This window comes from Chiloscyllium punctatum, chromosome 6 (genome assembly GCF_047496795.1).
Source record: "Chiloscyllium punctatum isolate Juve2018m chromosome 6, sChiPun1.3, whole genome shotgun sequence".
NCBI lineage: Eukaryota > Metazoa > Chordata > Chondrichthyes > Orectolobiformes > Hemiscylliidae > Chiloscyllium > Chiloscyllium punctatum.
This window is the reverse complement of record NC_092744.1, coordinates 95,489,349-95,512,305: the sequence shown is the minus strand read 5'-3', so window position 1 is coordinate 95,512,305 and position 22,957 is coordinate 95,489,349. Positions and strand designations below refer to the sequence as shown.

The following is a 22,957-nucleotide window of genomic DNA, read 5'->3' as shown; positions in this document are numbered from 1 at the left end:
AATGCAGCACCTTACATTTATGCGAATTAAACTCCATCTGCCATTTCTTAGCCCATTGGCCCATCTGGCCAGATCCTGTTGTAATCTGAGGTTACCCATTTCGTTGTGCACTACACCTACAATTTTGGTGTCATCTCTAACTTACTAACTGTACCTCTTATGCTGATATCCAAATCATTTATGTAAATTATAAGAAGTCGAGGACCCAGCACCGATCGCTGTGGCACTCCACTGGTCACAGGCCTCCAGTCTGAAAAACAACGCTCCACTGGCACCCTCAGTCGTCTACCTTTGAGCTAGTTCTGTATCTAAGTGATGGTTCTCCCTTTATTCGATGAGATCTAACCTTCCTAATCAGTCCTCCATGAAGTCCATATAGATCACGTCTTCTACTCTGCCCTCATCAATCTTCTTTGTTACATCTTCAAAAAACACAATCAAGTTTGTGAGACTTGGTTTCCCATGAAAGCCATGTTAGGTATTAGAACGAAACGTCTGTTAATGACATTCGTTTAAAGACACTTTCGATGTTTATGCTGCATTAATCTGTGGTTATTGATCCACAGTTTACGTTTTCACTTCCTGCAGTTAACATGCTGATTTCTCCAGTTGTTCATAGTTCAATGTGATGCATCCAGTGTTTGCATAACGAGAGGGAGCTTGCTTCCCACATCTTGTGTTTATCTGTGTCTTATATCCAGCCTTCATCAATGGCAAGAGCAAGGGGGAAAGGGCGAGATCAATGTGTAAGTGTGTCCATGCCAATCACGGCACCCACATTGGCAATTCTCTACTGTGCATTCACAGCCAGTTTTCTGTGCCGCTACACCCACCCCCTGCACCTTTTGAAATATCTCTATTATTTTGTGGTTTCTCTCTGTGCTCTTACTACCAAGATGAATCACTTCTACTCAACCTGCTCCAGATTTCATGTGACAAAACAGTCATTAAGAATCCCATAGCATTAAAGATGCACATCGCATCTCTCGTTATTTGGTTTCCCTGGATCTCTTTCATAAGATTAACGTTCACAGCAACTTGACTTGGAAAAGAAAATCGCGTTCCTTTTCATTATCCCATTTCAGTCTACATTTCGTTAAGTTCAGGCATCAGTCTCAAATTATTCTTTGAGGTTTTATAATCTGGTCGATGCAGACAAACTAACCATTGGAGTTCCAATTTCAATAAGACAGTGTGGTAATCCGAAAATAGCGACGAGAGTGGGATTCGAACCCACGCGTGCAGAACACAATGGATTAGCAGTCCATCGCCTTAACCTCTCGGCCACCTCGTCGCACATGCATGAACGGGTATGACATAATCTCCCAGACCATCACACTCTAATCACCTTTGGCGAATCTCCCATTCACAGCCTCCAATCTCATTGTCCATGAACCCCACACTGCCCGATTCTACCTCCTTCCTAAGACCTGCTGTCTCTGCCTGCGCCTGTTTGACCCGACTCATCTCTTCCTATGTCAACACCTTCCTGTCTCCCCAGTCCAGGAAATTCGCACCTACGTTTGTGACACCACTTATGTACTTAATCTCACTAAAGACTTCTATTTCCCTGGTCGACAACGCGTCATCTTCGCCTTGGAGATCCAGTCCCTCTGCACATCCATCTGCCATGCCCTCTGTTTCTTCATCTCGCCCCATCCCAACCAGTACCCTTCCACAGACACCCTCATCCAGCTGGCTGAACTGGTCCTCACCCTCAACAACTTTTCCTTCCAATCCTCCCACTTCCTCCAAACCAAAGGGGTAGCCATGGGCACCCGCATGTGACTGGGCTATACCTGCCTGCCTGTTTGTCAGATATGTGGAATTATCCGTCTTTCGCAGTTACTCTGGCACCTCTCTCCACTTGATCCTCTGCTACATTGATGAATGGGTTGGGCGTCACTTGGTGCTCCCACGAGGAGGTTGAACAGTTCACCAACCAACACCTTTCACCCCGACCTCAAATTCACCTGGATCTTCTTGGCAACTCCCTTCCATTTCTTGGAATGACCAATGACAGACATATATTAAACCCCACTGACTCCCATAGCTAACAATACGACACCTCCTCCCACCCCACCTCGTGTAAAAACAGAATCCCTTATTCCTAATTCCTCCGCCTCTAGTGCATTTTTTCCCAGGATGACCAATTCCACCTCAGAAAGTCCAAGTTGTTCTCCATCCCACGTGTTTGACGATGCCCGCCAGTGCATCTCCTCCACTTCACTCACCACCGCCCTTAAACCCCACCCCTCCCGCAACAAGGACAGAATCCCATGGTTCTCAACTTTCATCCCACCAAACTCAGCATAAATCATATAAGACTCCACCACATCTGCAATCTCCAAACAGACCCCACTATCAGGTATATATTTCCCTCCACACCCCTATCAGCATTCTGAAAAGACCATTCTCTCCACGAACCCCTAGTCAGGTCTCCAACCCCCAATAAACACACACCCCACTTCTGGCATATTTCCCTGCCACCGCAGGAAGGGTAAAAGCAGCTCCCACACCACTCCACTCATCTCCGTCTAAGGCCCCAAGGGATCCTTCCACTTCAGTTAGAAATTCACCCACAACTTACAATGTCATCTACTGCATCTGTTGAATCCAGTGTGGTCTCCTCGACAGTAGGGAGACAGGACACCTTCTTGCAGATCATTTCAGAGAACATCTTTCGGACACCCGCACCCAGCAACTTCACCATCCAGTGACTGAACACTTCAACTCCCCCTCCCACTGCGTCAAAGTGTGCAGGTCCTGGGCCTCCTTCAGCGCAAAACCATAACCACCCAATACCTGGAGGACGAACGCCATATAGTGCGCTTTGTGACTCTGTCACCTCACGGGATAAGTGTGGATTTGACCAGTTTCCTCATTTCCCTTGCCCCAAGTCCCAAGCCTCAAACTTGGCACCGCCCTCTGGACCCATTACATCACTGTTCCTTCTGAACTTTCATCTTCTCCCTCACCTTCATCCAACCACCGCTTTCCCCCATCCCCCGATCCCCAAATCCCTTCCAATTATCTCTCAGTCCCGACTCACAAGCCTTATTCTTGTTGAAGGGCTTATGCCTGAAACGTGGATTCTCCTGCTCATCAGATGCTGACTGACCTGCTGTGCTTTTCCAGCACCACACTCCAGACTCTGATCTCTAGCATCTGCTGTCCGAACTTTCTCCTAGGAATAATCAATGACCTCGGAGTGAAGATGTCCCTGGATTGCATTGATCACAGTGTGTCTGATTTTTGCGTTTATTTTGGGTGAGGGCAGGCTGGATCTGAGACGAGCACCTAACACCCAGACAACGGGAATGGTATCAGATACCGACGTTAGGGCGGGCTGAAGTGAAGTGGAAACTTCAGTCAGAAGGTGGATCAGTACAAATGCATCATATCACCCAGACTATAAAAGACACGCAGAAGGAGCAAATCAACTTCAGTGCAGGCACAATGACAGGTAAAGTGGAAAGAAGGCAATACAATACACTGAGATGGAGTGGAATTATTTATGAGAAAGAATTAAATATTGAAGCTATTTTACAGAAAGACTGCCCTCACATTGGAAAAAGGAATTTCCTGCAGTGTAACGGTGATATTTGCCTGTGACATCACAATGCTGAGAGACACTGACATATTATCAACTGTAGTAGCGTGGCCTAGTGAAAGCATGATCGGCCCATCAATCAGAATTCAATACTTCAAAGCTCTTCTCTGCGCTGTACAACCTATTTGCTGCTCCTGTCGTCAGATCCCAATCGCTTCACAGTGTATCTTTTTCTGCTTCCTGCCTCGCGTAAACACTTGAAACATGATCCAATCTCCAGTGTTTCCGCTTTAACCCATATTTTGTAACTCCCGCGCTGACACAGGTACGAGTGATCAATTGGCCTTTTTGAGCGCTCACACTCTGTATGATCTGTGCACTGTATCTGATCCGCAGGACACACTGCAGAAATTATCCCATCCCAGCTGACTGAGCTGCCTCCATTGATAGAGCTGTCTCCATTGGTGGAGTATCACACAGTAACAGCGAACATCTTTTGATGTCATCCTCGAAGGTACTTTCTCCAAAAAAAACGGAAGACTGCGGGAAACTGCTGTCGTCAGCGTGATTACAGAGGCCCAGCGGGAGCCTTGTGGGCCAAAAAACCAGAAATCAAATCTTTTTAGAAGAATCCAATTCAGACCATCAAGTGAACACTTCCTGGGGAGAAAATGGATGTGGGAGAGCTGACAGTCTCAACTGGTTCCAGCATTTACAATCTTGGTCCGTGTGACAACAAAAGCAGAAACCTGGAACTGTTTATCTTGCTTCTGAAAAACAGGTTATTAAGTTTTGAAGAGCATTGATATTTCTCCCTAATGTTCATGAAATGATCAAGAGCAGAGTACGGTTCCCTGAGTATGGTCTGACTTCTGGGTTATGGACTGTGATATTCTGCTGACATGATCTGAACACATACAAAGAAATGACTCAGTGACAAGATCTGCTGAATTGGATTCCGTGAAGAACAGAAACCGATGTAATGAAAAGAGCCACAAGAGCGGGAATGCAGCAAATTATTTTCCAGACTCGAGAAGAGTGCACAGTGCTCTTTCCAGGGGTCAATATCTGTGCAAGTTGACCGAAACAGCGTTGGGTGTTATTGTAAAGCATCTTTTGTATAATGGTGCAAAAGCACGGAACTTTTGTATAGAGAGGATAACTTCAAAATCCCCAAAGAGGCAAAACACACAAATGAGGTAAACAACAAAGTAACCACACAAATTGTTGTTACGCCATGGAGTAAACTTCCCTGCTCAAATTTCGTTCAAAATCGCTCTCTGTCTAATTCCTAAGACTGATATTCGAACAGTGAATGGTCTATGTCAATAAAAACTGCTCTGATCTCACAACTTCAGCATTTCATACCTAACCGCATAGGTATGACTGGCAATAGTAATTGATCCCTCACTGTGTTACTTCAGCACACGTAGAGAACAAATAACTATAAGAACAACAGTCATGTATGTAACTGGGATTTGACCCGATTCTGTTGCAACCAATCGATTCAGCTGTAATTGAAATTGTTTCCACCGTTCCAGTGTCGGTTATAGGTTTGCATAGCTTAGTGGTGAGTTTTCATTCATTGAATTGGACCCAGCATCCTTTCTCAGGTTGAAATATACAGGGATATAAAGACATGATGAAAGACACGGGCAGTGTTTACTAGACGATAAAGACGCGAGGAATGACACGGCCATGATACCATGTCGTTATTAACGATGGAAATGAGGTTTACTGGTAGATAAAGCCACCAGAAATGAAAAGAGGGGGTTTAAAGAGATGGTAGCATTAAATAAGGAATAATGCGGGAGAACTCAGGAAAGACTTAGTTGTGTCCGAAGAGAGGTTATTCAGGTGATGTGAAGTTGTTACGAGTAAACACGAGGGAAATTCCGTCGTTTAGATGAGTGGAAACTAGACGTTAGAACTTCAAACCCATCGGGACATGATAAAGAAGTTTGGAAAGCGAATGCAAGCAGACAAGGAATGAATTATATTATATTATATTAGATTAGATTAGATTACTTATAGTTTGGAAACAGGCCCTGTTGAGCAACAAGTCCACACCGACCCGCTGAAGCGCAATCCCCCCAGACCTATTCCGCTACATTTACCCCTGCCCCTAATAGTACGGGCAATTTAACACAGCTAATTCACCTAACCTGCACATGTTTGGACTGTGGGAGGAAACAGGAGCACCCTGAGCAAACCCACGCAGCCACAGGGAGAATTAAACAGCGACAGTGATTCTGGACTTCCTGGATGGAGATGCAAAATAGAAACATTCTCGAATTGGTTAACATTCATAGGAAAGAAATTGCATAACACCTGCAAGTGAAAATGTTAAATATAAGAAGAGCTGGTGGAGTTGGAAGGTGCAGCAACTCATTCGACATGAAATATTTAATACTGTAAATGCACTGAGCTGTTTGGTTTAGCTCTGCATTGAATGGAAGTCAGTTAGCTCAGTCCACTGACTAACTGGTTTATGAGAAAAATGAGACCAACAGCGTGGGATTAATTCTCTCAATGTCTCAGGTTTCGACAAGGATCATCATGTCCCTCGCTCACCTGGTCTGTAATACCGTGGTGACTCTAGTGAGCAAGATTTGGCCTGTCGATGTAAAATATCATTGTCATTGTTATCTGTTGTCTTGAACATTTGGTCATAATCAACGGAAAGGGGAGTGAGTCCAATTAATTCTCTTTTATCTCCGCTTGAAAAATCCTGCGCGAAGACTCAACCTGATTCCAGTGTGATCCTTTGTTCCTCCCAACAGCAAAACTACTTGCCCAGATCCTTTACCAGGTTTACTGACAACAGTCAAACTCCACAAGGAGTTAAATCTAATACTTTCGATTGTTTGAATGAGCTGTGCAGCTTGCAGGAAATTGAATGATGTGAAACGGTTTTTACAGACTTTCCCAGGATGTAATCCAGTGCTGGGTCAGCAATTTTAGGAAGGTCATCATGCTAAAACTTCACCTCTGGTTCTCTATACATAGATGGATCTTCACCTGGGGAATATTTGCAGATTTTCTGTTAATAATTGGCATATTTAACAAAGGCAAAACATTTCCCCACATCAGAAACTGGAATTTCCAAGCCAATTCTACTTTACTCAACATTGTTTCCAACTGCGCTTCAGTCTGATGCTTCAATAATCCCTGGTAACAGCATCTTTAGATAAGCATTGAACTTACAACCTTGGCATTTTATGCACCTTTAAGTATTCGGCGCTGACGAATTGCGTGACTGGAGCCGCAGACAGCGAACCTGTCATGTGACCTTCACGTACCTTGGGAACTGTAACTCAACTGCTCTAGTTTTGCTGTGATTATTATATTCCCTACAGTATGGAAACAGACGCTTCGGACCCAAAAGTCCACATCAACTCTCCGAAGAGTAACCCAACCAGAAACATTTCCCCTCTGACAAATGTACTATGGGCAATTTAGAATGACCAACTCACCTGACCTGCACAACCTTTGGATATGGGAGGAAACTGGAACATCCGGAGAAAACCCACACATTCACGGGAGAATGTGCAAACTCGACACAGACAGTCCACCGAGGCTGGAATCGAACTTTAGACCTTGTTGAGGCAGCAGTACAAACCATTGGACCACAACACTGTGGGATCTTTGGTGGTGGTGTGCTGCCCCACTGGTACCTCAGTCACTCACCCTGCTTCATTTCCCTGAACCGTCTGGTTCTGAAATTAAAGCTATTGCAGACAAGGTGAAACTGACATGAACCTGTGATTATTGAAGCATCAGGTTCACGAAAAGGATACAAAAGGGACACCAAAAATGTGAAAAAAATACACGACATAGAAAAATGGGTTTCTGTTGGTTCCTGCGTTGCTTACAGACAATGTTACATTGCCACTGTCGCAGGGATTGTCCTTCGATCGGCTTCATTCGGCACAGAATTCGAATCAATGAAACTTCGCCAAATTCCTTCTGAAAATTCATACAGGTAACATGAAATATTTTGCGTTCAGTAATAATCTTCACTATTACTACATTCAAGAACACGTTGCACAGTTTGCATGAATACTGAAGATGTAAGAATGTTATGCAATAACAAAAATCAATTACAGTTTAAATCGTAAAGTAGGAAGAATTCACAGAAAGTCTCAGCAAGACAGAAATTCACGTGACCAGAACTGCAGCCCAGCAGAATGGAAACCTGTCCCTGAATCCCAATATCCACACGTTTGCTTGCTCCATGTACCCAGTTGGAAACCTGTGTGAAGGAGCATGCAGTCTGACAGAGCACCTGAGAGAATCCTTCACTGTCTGATCTAAAGCAGCAATAGGAGCTGTCTGCTCTGGCTGTGAGAGCGGTGGGGTAAAGAGGAGGACTTTGATATTCCGTAGTGTAGATTCACATTGCCCCCATCAGGTTAATTTTGAAAACCTTCTGTAAGAAACAGCACAGAAAGACAGGAACAGTAGGAGGAAAAAAAAATTCTTTAGATATTGAAGTCAAGTCCTGGAAATATTCAGGTCAGGAACATTAATTAATATAGAGAGAAATGCGAGTGATGTTTCAGGTCTTTGACTTTTCTTTTCTGACCGACTCTACACTGGATTACATCACCAAAAGGACTTCTTCACTCATTTAATGTGACTTATTTCCTGCAAATATGAACAGGTCATTGACGCAATCTAAATCTGAAAATTGTGGGAAATGCGATATTGTCATTCGGCTGGAGTTTACCTCGATTTATAGTGGAAACGCAGCAAAATAAGTTGAAATTTCCTCGATCAGCAGTGACCTCGTTGATTGGCCGATCAGATTGTGAATGGTAGTTTTATTTGAGGACAACTTGAAGTGAATAATTGATGGTGATTATGTTTGATTTTTGTTCGCCTTGGGACTGTTACTGTTATTGCTCATGTCCTTGTTAACACCAAAGGTCTGCAGAGTGTAAAATCTCAGCTGTGCATCTGGCCAGTGTTACAACCATTCATACGCCTGGCTACGTATCAGATGGTTATAGGTTCGAAATTTACTTGGCGCAAGAGCGTTGTGGAGATTCACAGTACATCCAAGCTTTTTTTTGTTACACTGAGGTGGATAATATTTGGAATTTTCATCTCTACGAACGAAAATTATTTCACTGTCTTCGATAAGATAAACATTACCAAGGACAATCAGAGTTAAAAATCCCACAGCACCAAGTTTCATTGAACAGGCGTATTTGGAAGCAACAGCTTCTTTGACAGATGGTTGACAACTGTTGGACTCTAATCTGGCTTTGCGTGATTTTCAAATTTGTCCACCCCAGTCCAACATCAACACATCCAAGTCAGGGGTACCCTCGACACCACGAACGATCGGTTAAAGTCCAGATGATCTTCCAAAAGATCACGCACGTTGATACATACATCAAGTTTCGGCAGAAAGACACCCACCTGATGAAGGAGCGGCTCTCTGAAAGCTCGTGCTTCCAAATAAACCTGATGGACTATGCTCTGATGTTGTGTAATTTTTTACTTTGTCTACCCAACTCAAACACTGCCACTTCCATATCATAGAGAACATCAGGCATGTCCCAGCGGTATCAGAGAAAACAATCCTGAAATAGCAACGCACATTGTTCATAGGTACGTTTCATTTTCAGATACCAACCCATTGAATCGCTGCAGCTTCTGTGTATGAAAAGCACAGAAAGGAAATATCTGAGACTCAGTTTTGACAGTATTTTGACAGGACTCAGAGGAGAATGAAGTACGAACTGTCCGACTGTGCAGAGGGGAGGAAGGCACTTTTCCCTTCTTTCAAGGGCTAGGGTATTGACTGATCCAAGGCATGAAACAGATTCCTGATACAGCTGATCTCTCTGCGTCAGGAACAAGAAGTCCTGATTTCCTGAACGGTAATGAAACTCAGACCACTCAGTAAAGGCGCCGAATACTAACAACTAGGCCACCAGGGATGAGGGCAGAAACTGTTGCACCGTTTCTTCATAACACAGTTTTAAAATTATGTCACTGCAGATATATTTCCCCCCAAAAATGAATGGATAATCAAGTGTTTACAGCACAGAAATGGGTCCCATCATTTCCCTCCCCAGCACCTGGTCTGTAACCTTGTAAACTCTGATGTTTCACGTGTTCATCTCAATGCTAATTACCCTGGAACGTTTTAATCTTGTAAGATGCAATAAATGGGATTGAGGTTTGAGATGGGAAAAATATGTTCACACCCAGTCGGGGAACTGAAGCCCGTTTTTACGCACATAATGAGGCACGCAGGCACATTTCCCCAAGAATGAAACAGGCCTCGGGAGAAAACAAACAAAAAGTAAGATTTCGCCAGCTTGGCTGATATTGTCCAATTTCAGACTTCAACACCAGTGTCTGGTTACAGCCAAGAAAGGAACCATCCAGCCTCTCCCGTCCCAGTGTTCCTTGCCCATTGTTTCTCCATTACTCTGTAGTTTATACTGTCTCACCACGTTCTTGCAGTAAAACTAGATCGGTGCTCACGCCCGCTATTTCCTGTCCTGCCGAACAGTTTTCCTCAAGTTCTTGGACTGACAAACAGGAATGGGTTATTTCAAACACTCTTCTCGTTTACAAGGCCAGTGTTATCACCACTGAGCCAGCACATTGCCAGCTCAGAGGTAAGGTCTCATACATTAGAAACTTCAATGCAACAGATGATTGGTTGGCCTCAGTGTTATAAGCCAAACAACAAGACTGGAATAGAGCCGAGGGCATCATGGACAGAAGGATGAGAGAATAGAATGATGAATCTCATGGTGTCCAGGGTGGTGTTAACAGAAATCTGCCCTGGTAGTATAGTGCTGAGGATTCAATGCTTTCACTGTCATGGCATGTTAAATGTTAACATTTACAGTAATCGATGTAAAATACTGCCTGATCCTTCGAAGCAGAATGATGTTGTGCAGCAGTCAGAACCGCTTCCCTGTATGTTACAGTTCCGCATCAGCAACGTCAGCTGCAAGTGCCTCACGTTCAATCAGTTTAAATGAAGAACGGAGGGGACGTCACTAAAATGGAAGGGGAATGGTGGTTTGTGAGAGTCAACTACATGCCTCGTGGAGCCAGGTTCAATGTCGATACTGAATATTGGTTTTCCTGTTTACCTTGGTATACTGATCACTCCGGATCAATTATCCATTTTATCTGCCATTTGTGATGTTCTTTGTTCATTTCACCTCGGTTCAGTGCTCCCGGGGGACCACGCTTTTTAAAAATTTGGCACGTTTTACCCAGGTCGGTTTTGCAGCTTCATATTAAGGCCAACAATTTTAGGAACAGAAAGACAACATTCAGGCCATCAAGTCTGCTCCGCTATTGAATGGTTTCATATCTGATCGGATAACCTTGAACTGCACTTTCTTTCCTGTACCCGTAACGCTTGATGTCTGTGCGGTTTGAAGATCTGGTGATCTCAGCCTCATTTCACCTAATGACACTTCCTCAACAGCCTTCTGCTACAAGAAATTCCACAGATCCAGAACTGCCTGAGATATGAAAAGCTTCCTCACCTCTGTTTTAATTGTGAGATCCGCATTCTAATAGGAAGTTATAAATCAAACAACACCAGGTCATAGTCTAATAGGTTTAATTGGAAGCATTAGCTTGTGAAGAGATGCTCCTCTATCAGGTGTTCGTGGAGTACACAGTTATAAGACACAGAACTTATAGCAAAAGTTTACAGTGTGATGTAATTGAAATTATGCATTGAAAAATATCTAGATTGATTGTTAAATCTTCTATCTTTTAGAATGACCATGTTAGCTTCACTTCTTTCTTATGTAATTTGCAAAACTTTATTTGAAAGTCACATTCTCAGGTGAACTTTAACAAATAGTGTCAGCCCCGATAATATTTTGAAGGTGTTAGTCCCTGTGTGCTGTGTCCGTGCCATAATGTTTAGGCTGACGCTAATCTCCGCACAATGGTTAGCACGGCTGCTTCACAGCGCCAGAGACCCAGGTTTAATTCCCGCCTAAGGCGACTGACTGTGTGGAGTTTGCGCATTCTCCCAGTGACTGTGTGGGTGTGCTCCGGTTTGCCCCCACAGTCCAAAAATGTGCAGGTTAGGTGAAGTGGCCATATTAAATTGCCCGTAGTGTTAGGTGCAGGGGAATGGATCTGCGTGGGTTGTGCTTTGGCGGGTTGGTGTGGCCTGTTGAACCGAAGGGCCTGTTTCCAAACTGTAAGTAATCTAATCTAAAAAAAAACACGCTGCAGGCAAGGATGTTTTGAGGCATGGTACATGGGTGAAACCGAGCAAAGGGTACAGCAACAGATGAATGGAACTGCACATCAATCACAGACAGTTGTGCCCCTTCCCAGCTGGAGAGCACTTCCGTGGTCCAGGACATTCGACCTCAGACCTTCAGGTGACAATCCTCCAAGGCGGACTTCGACACAGGCAGCAGCTAAATGTGCCTTAGCAGAGGCTGTGAGCAAATTTCGGAACCAATGTTGATGACCTCAACTGCGACCTTGGGTTCATGTCACAGTACAGGTGATCCCATTGCCCTATCTCCACACAGCGACCCTCCTACACATACACACACGGTCGCATATATACGAATGTGGGGTGAATTTGTACTTGCAGAGTTACATTGCACTTTGGTCAAAAACTGCATGAATCCATGTCAGTCTCTGGTAACTCATTTTATAAAATTAGAATCAGTCTAAACATTACGGAACAGACAACAGCACACTGGGACTGACACCAATTCTTCAAGCACACCTGAGAATGTAACTTTAAAATAAAGAGTTTGGCACTTTACAAATGAAAGAAGTGAAGCTAACATGGTTATTCTAACAGATGTGAAACTTAGCATAAATGAAGGTATTGTTCAACGTACACTTTCAGTTCCATCACACTGTAAACTTGCGCTTTAAATTCTGTGTCTTTCAACTGTGTATTCCACAACCACCTGATGAATGAGCAGCAGTCCGAAAGCTAGTATTTCCAATTTAACCTGCTGGACTATAACCTCGTGTTCTGTGATTTTCAAATTTGCATACCCTAGTCCAAAACCTGCATCTCCAAGTCATTCGATCCAAGGCATTCTGGTCACAGAACCAACCTTTGGTCATTCAACTTATCAAATCCTTGAAAAAAACTGAATGTCTCAGTAAGCATTATTTTTTGTCGTACTGAGTCTGAGCAGGCAAAGGCAACTGATTTCAACGTTTATTTCCATTTGAACTCATCTCCGATATGAAATTCTCCCTGGCTCTGACAGCACTGATATCTTTGCTATTTTGTAATGTCAAGAATTCATGTTCAATTTACGACTTTCAAGCGGAACAACAAATATTTTCCCCTGACTGGAAATCAACGTTGGGAAATAGCAGTGAGACAGCTGAATTTGAACACATTCGCACCAAGGAAGAGATATACAAAGTTTACAAATTTTCTTGGTGACTTTGTTTTTGCCTTATTGGTTCAGTTGAAAATTGACAGTCATTGAGTTTTTAAAAGCATGGCGAGAGGCCCTTCAGCCTATTGCATCATTATCAGTCATCAAACATCTGGCTTGTAAACACAGTTTCCCGCACGTGACTGATCGCCTGGTGTGTTCTAACATTTCAAGTCTTCAATTAAATTGTTATTCAATTTCTTAATTGCATAAGTGGAACAAAAACACCTCTGTGAACTAACAGTTCTGAGAGTGAAACTCTTTCTCAGATCCGTTTGTCAGTTTTCCTCAAGATGCTGTGGAAAATCTTTCTGTACTCACATCGGAAGTGGTTTATCCTGTTTCTTCTTCAGCTCTCTTCTTCTTTCTATTAAATGGTTTAGATTCCAAATACAGACACACGGTGCAGGTTGCAGAAGTCACGTGTTTGTACTTCCACTGACACTGTCTCGCCGGGAGCTGCAGGCGTTCCCCACGCTGATTCAGACAGCACTGTCCTTCCTGTGACATGCCCCATGAAAAATGGAAGGACAGGCATTAATAACCCACGCTTTAGATATTAGCGACAGTTTTAAAACATTTGCACTGCCCCAGAGAGGAATTGAGCTCGTATCTCCCACATAACATGCGGCGACACGAACCACTATACTACCGAGGACAACAGTTTCAAAGGAGACCCCTCAGCCCATTGTGACTCCATTTGTCAAAAACAACTGCTTAACGACTCGAATCGTTTAGCCCATAGCCTTATAGTATTGGCAGAACATATTCACATCTGAATATTTCTTCAGTTTCTCAGGGTTCCTGCCTCCCTGACCCTAACAGACACAGTGTTGCAAATTCCAACACCCGCCGGCCTATAACGCTTTTCCACACATCTACTTAAACCTTTATGTCTTTCTCATTAAATTTCTGCCCCCCTGTGATCGATCTCTCCGTCGATGGGAAACGTTACTTTCAGTCTACCTTATCCACACCCCTCATTATTTTGTACATCTGAACCCTGCCCTCTCACAAATGTCTCTGCACCGTGACAACCAATCCCAGTCTATCCTGTCTCTCTTCATGACCAAATCTCTTCAGTCTAGACACTATCCGAGTGAATCTCTTCTGCAGCTATCCCAGTGTGATCACATCCCTGGACTTACGTGAACTGCAGACAATTGTCGAGGTAGAGTCAAATGAACCTTTTTTTAACATTCTGCACCAGCATGCAGTGTGGCTCTGCAGCATATATTGCCTAGCGGTCTGGAGTCACATGGAGGCCAGCATGGACAGCTGATTTTTTCCCTCAAGGCCTTTAGTGAAACCGATGGGCTTTTCAGACAACGGGTTTAGCGTATTCTTAATTGGAGGTATTTCTTGCATTTATATTCTAGCACCGGCGTGGTGTGGTGAGAATTCAACCCGTCTCACCAGAATGTGACCTGGCCTTTTGTGTTAACAACCCAGCGATAATACCAGTAGGCTATTGCAGAAAGCAGTCATGGCTGATCTTTTCCAATAGAGCCTCTTTTCCCCAATTATTCTCTGTGTCCGTTTATTGAGCCTCACACTCCAATAATCTCTGGTCCATTTCAGTAAAAGCTGCGAAAGAGAATTGATCTCACAGCCACGATATCCAAACGGATCGAATGATTTGAAGGTGTCAATGAAGAGATTGGGGCATGGTCGCCCAGCAACAGTGAGTTCAACGGCACAGACTGGATGGTTTCAACGTGAAATTGTATGTTAGATTGTGCAATGCCTCAGTCAAATGGGACGAGGGACGGAAAAGAGAGTGAGGGCGAGTGGGAGGGAGGGACATCTTCGAGAACTATTGGGTTTAAATCCTGATACATGAAACGCTGAACTATCAGAGAACGACATTCGATGGAAAACAAATCATCACCTCGGAGAACATTATTCTGTAAAAACGAGTTATTTCTTACCGAGTTTCATCAAAAGTAAAACTTTGAGAGAACTGACCGCTATGATGTGGATTCAATGCGAAGTTGCGGCAATCACAATGCAGAAAACGAAATACTAAATGGTTCCAGCACTCCACAGACCACACTTGCAAACTGCAGCCAGTATGGTAGCAGAGGAAATGTCAGGAAGAATACACAATATCAGGACTTAGCGACAGGCATGTGGCAACTCAGAATGGGCTGAATTTTTAACTTTAACGCCCCCAGAGTCTGTGGAGATTTCATGAATGAGAGTTTTGGAGAATGGGATTAATGAAACTCTCCAAACTCATGTGACAGATCAGGACATTGTTGAAACGTATGCTTCAATCGCATCATAGTTTAACATCGGCCACTTCATCACTTTGCCCACACAAGGCAGTACCAACTGCTTCACGCAATCAGACTTAATTCCAGTTCCAGACCCGATATTAGGGAAACTGGGTGAAGCAGCCACGAAGATCCAATTGGAAGTTAGGATGGAATGACGGGAGAGCGGCGTGTGTTTTTCAAGGTTGGGACTGGTCCTGGTCAAAAGCGGGGCGAAAGGGAATACTTGCCTCCATTTATAATATTATAGCCATAAGCAGTACATGTTGCTGATACAGACAACAGGCGTATCTAAATCGTGTTGAATCTTTAACTTTGGAGTATCAATGTTCGAAATTTCATGTTCCTATTTGGATCAGTGTTCGTGACATTGGCAGTAGCAGCTGCTTATGTTTGCATCAGCTCAGGATCAGCTTATTGCTCCCAGTAAATTCTGCAACCTGGAGAAGGTGGTGTTGTGATTATATAATAAACGAGTCATTCTTGGGCACTCAGACACGGAACTGGTAATGTTAAAGTTCGACGATTAAAACCTGGAATGGAAGCCTGACCTCAGGAACATTGAACATGCCTTTAATTTCCTGCAATCTTAATCATACATGTCGCTTATACAGGGGATGCTACCATCTTTACCCAATCCTGCCTACTTGTGACTCCAGGTCCAGAACAATTTGGCTGACCCTTAATCCGAGAATGCTGACACTTTGGTAGGCTTGCCATTCGGCCCATTCCAGTCGACACCATCCCTCCGAAACACATCCTATCAGACGTGGCCACACTCCATAACTATTCCGTTCCTCTTCATTTCCCAAGGCTGATCCCAGTACCCGGCACACCTTCAGATTGTGGGAGGAAACTCACACAAGCAAAGAGAGACTGTGCAAACTGCAAATAATCACACAAGACAGGGATCGAATCCATGCCTCTCATGCAGCGAGGCAGCAGCGAATCAGGATGAACAACAAATGCTGTCCTGACCAGCGACATCCACACCCTGTTGGTATATCAGGAAGAATAAAAACATATTCACCACATGGACAACGGGACTTACGTCTGTGTGGACATGATTTGAACCAATCGTTCACCCTGTGTAGATACAAAGACACCGATATCACAGAGAAACCAGCGCAATGCGGGATTCAATTACCTGCTGCAGTTGAAACTCATTTACTCAGTCAAACTATGGACAGACTGTTAAACAGTCCCGTGTGTGGGAAAGGCTCAATGAGCAATAAAAACTCCAGAGTAACCAGCAAGATTACATATCCCAGAAAGAGATCAATTAAACTGTCGATGCTGCTGTTAATCCCAACCAGCTTCCAGTTTCATAGCGTCAAAGTCATAGACTCAGGCAGCATGAAAACAGGCCTTTCACTCCTATCAGTTCATACTGTACATAATGCCAAACTAAACGAGTCGCAACTGACGGCTCCTGTAATTGCTGAGTGTTACTAATGCCCTTGTAATATTACTACTGCATTGTTAATATGAATGTCCAGATATAATTCTATGGACAGCCGTTCAAATCCTGGCATGGCAGATGCTGGAATGTTATTTCAATAAATACCAAGAGTTGAAGAGTCTAATGATGATGTTGAATCAGTTGTTGTAGATCTGATTCTCTAATGCCTGATAGGGAAGGAAACTGCCATACTTATCTGGTCTGGCTGGTATGTGACTCCAGATCCATAATATCGTGGTTTATTCTGAACTGCACCTAAAGCATTTACCCGCTCGTCTTGAAGTGCCCCTCCTTGGAGAAAAGACAGTTACAGTTAACGCTATCCGAACTCTCAATAATTTATAAATTTCTATCACGTCACCTTTCAACCTCCAGTGCTCAAGTGAAAATATTCTCAGCCTTTTCCAGCCTTTCGTTATAAGTCAAAACTTCCCAACGATCAATACGCTGGTTTACCACTTCCAAACCTACTCCAGCTGAATAATTTCCTTGCTATAAGTGGGTGACAAGAACTGGACGCAGTATTCCAGAAGAGGCCTCACACAATGTCCTATTCAACAGCAATGTAACGTAGCAGCCCCTACGCTCAAAGGACTGTGCAACCGCGAGGGTGGAGAAATAAACGGGAGGACTGGGTCTGGGAAGAATTCAGCTGAGCGTGCAAGAGGTGGATAGAGTTGGGGTTAAAGGTGATAGGTCGGAGAAGAGGTTGAAGAGGATAGGTGGTAAGGAAGATAGACAGGTGGGACAGGTCAGCAGGATGGCGCCACGCTAGAAAGTTGGAACTCGGATAAGGTGGGCGTGGGGAGATAAGGAAACTGGTGAAGACCACGTTGATGCCCTGAGATTGAAAGGTTCCGAACTGGAAGATGAGGCATCTGGTGGTGAGGGAATGGCGGTGGAGTAGGCCCAGGAACTGCATGTCCTCGGGAGAGCCGGGGGGGGGGTGGGGCGGGAGTTGTTGATGTTTTTGGTCATGGGGTATTGGGGTCGAATGTTGCGGGTGCCCTGGAAATGTTCTCTGAAGCGCTCTGCGAGAAGGTGTATGTTGGCCCCAATGTAGAGGAGACCGCATCGGAGCAACAGATGCAATACATTACACGTGTGGAAGTGCACATGCACATCTGATGGATGTGGAAGGCTCATTGGAGCCTTGGAAGGATGTGAGGGGGAAGATGTGTGTGCAGGTTTTGCAATTCCTTCGGTGGCAGCGGAAGGTGTCGCGAGTGGAGGGTGGGTCATTGGAGGGCGTGGACTTGACTAGGTAGTCGTGGAGGAAACAGTCTTTGTGAAAAGTGGATAGGGGTGGGGAGGGAAATATATCCCTCGAGGTCAGTGTTGCTGACACCCTTTACAAACCCACTGATTCCCACAGCTATCTGGATTTTACCTCCTCCCACCCCACCTCTTGCGCAAATGTGACCCTGTATTCCAAATTCCTCCACCTCAATCGCCTCTGCTCCCAAAGGTTCAGTTCCACCACAAACCACACCAGAGAGCCTTCATGTTTAAAGACCGGAACTTCCCCTCCTATGTGGTTGAAGATGCCCTCCAACGCATCTCATCCATGTCCCGTACATCCACCCACAAACCCCACACCTCCAACCACAATAAGGACAGAACCCCCGGTCCTCACCTTCTATCCCACCAACCTCTGCATAAATTACACCATCCTCTGACAGTTTCGCCACCTCTAAACAGATCCCACCACCAGGGATATGTTCCCCTCCCCACCCCTCTCCACATTCTGCCAAGACCATTCGCTCTGTGACTATCTCGTCAAGTCCACGCCATCCAATGACCAACACTTCCCTCCTGGCACCTTCCCCTGTCACTGCAGGAATTGCAATGCCTGCATTCACATCTACCTCCTCATCTCTGTACAAGGCTCTAATGGAGGCCTCCACATACATCAAAGTTTCTCCTGCACTTCCACACATGTCATTTCTTGTCTCCGTTCCTCCAGGTGCGTTCTCCTCTTAGTTGGAGAGAGGAGATGTGTTCTCACAGGGCACGTCAGAGAATATCTCCAGGATACCCGCAAGAATCAACCCCAGTGCCCCCTGGCCAAACATTTGAACTCTCTCTCCCACTCTCTCGAGGACTTGCTGGTCCTGGGCCTCCTGTATCGCCACTGCCTCACGACCCGATGCCTGGAGGAAGAAAGCATTATCATCCGCCTCGGGTCCCTTTAACCCCATGACATCAATTTGGACATCCCCCGTTGCCTAATTTCCCCTCCCCCTACCTTACCCCAGTTCCCACTTTCCAGCTCAACACCGTCCGCCTGACTTGTCCCATCTGTGCATCTTCATTCCCACCTATCCAGTCCACCTTCTTCTCTGCCATATCATGTTCACCCCCCACCTGCATTCACCTACAGCACTCTCTGCTACCTTCTCCCCAGCCCCATATTCTTCCCATTTATCTCGCCGTCCCATATGCTCCCAGTCTCATTCCTGATGAAGTGCTTTTGACTGAAATGTTCATTGTTCCTGCTCCTCAGATGCTGCTAGACCTGCTGTGCTTCTCCAACACCAGTCTAATCTTGAGGGGAAAAATTTGATTGAGAGGTTTTTCGGTTATTTTCTATTGTTGACCACAGGCTGTGGATGATAGCAGAACATTAGCAACCACCAGGTCAGGGATCAGCTAAAGGACTGAGCACAAGTCTGGTCACGCATAAATCAACATTTTAAAAAAAAAGTATGATAAAAGATGGATAGCTGAAGTATGCAACTTTGCACATCAAGAGCGTTTCACCAATGAGTTCATCACTGATTCCTTTCCAAGTCAGAGTGCTATGGGCCTTGGAGGGTAATTTGAAAATGGTGGCGTTTCGTTACATCTTCCAACCTTGTCCTTATAGTCAGTACAGCTGTTGAGCTTTGAAGGTTCTGTCAAAAATACACGAATGACTTACTCTAGTGCATCTTGTAGTTCGTGCACTCTGCTGAAATTGTGCCTTAACAGTGAAGGGAATGAATATTGCAGGTGTTGAAGAGGGTACACTCAAGTGACTGCATTGTCGTGGACGTGTCCAGTTCCTTAAGTGTTATTGAAGTTACACCCATCTCGGCAAATGGAGAGAGTGATGTTCCACGTATTGCAAACGATGTAGGATTCACGGACCAATGAGTTTAATTTATAATCAAAGAATGTCTCAAGAACATGTTGTTGTCCAAGTGTTTATGTAACCTGTTTCTATTCGTTTTTTTTCCCGAAATACTAGTTCTGTGGAAGATTACAAGGGGTAATTTGTTTACAGTAAAGCCATTGAATGTCCGTGGGATATGATTAGATTGTCAGAGTTATCATTACTCTATTTCGTCCTTGTGTGGACCAATCCGATTCCAGTACCTGTCTGATTTCAAGTTCCAATTCCCGTCTGTGCTTGAAATTTCAACCGTTTCTTCGCATAAATGTCTCCACCTGCCTTAAGAATGTGTAAGGACGCTGCAGGGGACAGCAGAGATTTACAGACATGTTGTCAACACTGGATAAAATGGAGAAAGTGGAATGATTGGTTAGGCTGGGATTATTCTCCTTGAAACAAAGGAGACGGACGGGAGCTCTATAATTACATAATAACATTTATAAACGTTCAATATTCATGGGATCTTGACAGGGTAGTTACGTGCAGGTGGTTTTTCCTCTGGTATGAGGAGAGTACCGGAGGACATGAACTCAGAATTAGATATTACCCATTTAATTCAGAAATGAGGAGTAATTTCATTGCTCAGGGGCCAGTGAATCGGTTGAACTCCTTACCGAAACTATTGTTAAGGCTCAGTTGTTGTGTATTTTCAAACTGTGCCAGACAGATATTTAAACAGAAAGACGATAAAGCTTTGTCAAGGCAATGCTGGAGAATGGAGTTGAGGATTATCAGATTACTCATGAGTTCGTTGAATGGTGGAGCAGACTCGATGGGCTGAATGGCCGACTTCCAATCCTACATCATTTCATCTAATGTTTATTTTATTGATACCTTTAGAATTCTGAGGGGATGGGCTGAAGTGATAGAAAAGGTTTCTCAAACTGTTCAGACAGATCAGGAACTAGGCTCATAAGCTCATGAACAAGAAATGTGCTGTGGCCTGGAGACAACAAATGGCACTGGGCACACCACGGATGGGTATGTGCAGAAGTCATGTTTGCTAAAGAAAATTGTTGGATCTTATATTGTTGCCAACTTGGTGATCTCGCTGGATGATGCATCACGGTATGATTTACACACAAAAGGTTGTGAAAGAATGAAAGATTCGTTTCATTGCAAACGTTTCTGCAGTTCCAATTCCAACTGACTGTTTAAAATACTGATCAGAACGCTGTGTGGAGTATTACATTAAAATTCACAATCCCACTGGATAAACTATTGCACCCGATCTCTCCTTATTTGTGTCACTTTCATTCGATGTAAATTCATAGTAAGTCAAGATGGAATGAAAGGAGGAAAGAAACGTTTGCACTCCTTTTCATTATCCCAATTTAACTTTCAACAGAATCAAATTGCTTTATTTCGACCTTGATGTCGTATCGATTTGTCATAAATCTCTGGTGCAATGAAGGGCAAGAGCAAGATTCTCCATCCAGTGTACACTAAAGATGCGAGGAACAAAGGGAAATCACAGTTGCGTTTGATAGAAGTAACATCTGGAGTCGGATTCAAATCCACACATGCGCAATGGAAGAGCAACCAGTCGCCTTAACCCCGTGGCCACTTCAGACCATTGCAAAGGGGCTCGCATGTCACCCTGTCAAGATCACATATGGTGCACCTAGGCGATAAGAAATTCCCTGAGCGGAATTGAATCCATAGCATTATGTTTTTGCTTTCAGTGGAATAAAAATACGAGTAAAATTCAAGAATTTTACCTCGTCCTTGGAAGGAATACCTGGTCCTTGATTCATTCCGTGTCGGTAATGTCTCGAAATGAACCAGCAAACATGAAATTCCCGTCACATTCACACGCACATTTAGTCTTGACACATAATTACTTCAGACAGTTTCTCTCTCACGTGAAGAAATATATATGGAGAGAGAAGTGAAGGTGATATTTTAGCTCGATGGTCTTTCTCATATGGCTGAACCTGAACTGGGTAAAATTACCGGAAATGCAGTGTTGTTCGTTTCATTTTAATAATATTGCTTCAACTTTACTCTGTTCATTGCAATGATCTGAAGTAAAATGGATTTATGTGATCGGAACGTTTAATGTTGCATTCAATTTTGATCCGAATTTATTTCAGCTTAAAGAAAATACTGATGAGAAAAACAGAAGGTTAAACTACAAAACAAGATGTCAGTTTTGATGCTCAGTTACTTTGGCAGATTTCATTGGGTATCAAATGAACCCAACATCATGGCGATTGTCCTCCCATCTTTAAGGCATGGGATGAAAGCAGGATCTCCAAGAGACGGGTCACTTCCTATTCATTGTAGAATAACTTTCCTTGGCAATATACAAAATCTGCTCAGTTCTATTTATAATGCTTCATGTAGAATATTAATATAAATTTTTTAAAAAACTCTGAGGTTTTTTGCTGAATCTTACTCAGCTGCATACGTTTCCAATATTCCTTTACATCTAAAGTCGTCCAAATTAGACATTGTTTTCTCGCACCTTCCAACCTCAACACCCCATTTTTACACTTTTAACTGGCCACAGGCTGTCTCTCTCCTGGTGAAACTCACTGCTTGTGTGTCTCTAAATATGCCTTTCCAAATGTTTTGGAAACGGATTCTCCGAGTAACAGAAATTCTGATCCCATCATTTCTTTGTCTTACATCGATGGATTTGGAAGCCTGACGTTCAGAAATTTACGAACTTGAAAGAGTCAATTTACCACCTATTTACACTCTCCAAACCTTAAATACTCTGGAAAACTTCCATTCCGTTTTGCTTGGTTCAGTGTCAAATTTTCCAAAACACAAATAAATAAAATCCCATCCCTACTAAACGCCTTCAGCATCGTCTCTAATGTCTTAGCACCCCAGTAAACGGGGGCAGTGTCCTCTCTGATAGAATCACATATTCCCTACAAGGCAGAAATTACAGTTCAGCCAATCGAGTCTGTGAGGACACTCTGAAGAGCATATCAACCAGACCGAGCTCCCGTCTCTATGTCTGCAGGCTTCTGCCTTGTGATTTCAAATAAACCTGCTGGTATAAAACCTGGCATCGTGTGACTGCTGACCTTATCACTCCGTTACCCATGGCTAATT

At 43.9% G+C, this 22,957-nt stretch overlaps 1 non-coding gene across 1 annotated transcript; it reads right to left on the bottom strand.

Annotated features, from left to right (window-relative positions):
• Positions 1-1,212: 1,212 nt before the first annotated feature.
• Positions 1,213-1,294, bottom strand: trnas-gcu (transfer RNA serine (anticodon GCU)). Its single transcript has one exon. It is a non-coding gene; the product is annotated as a tRNA-Ser (tRNA).
• Between the last annotated feature and the right edge of the window lie 21,663 nt (positions 1,295-22,957).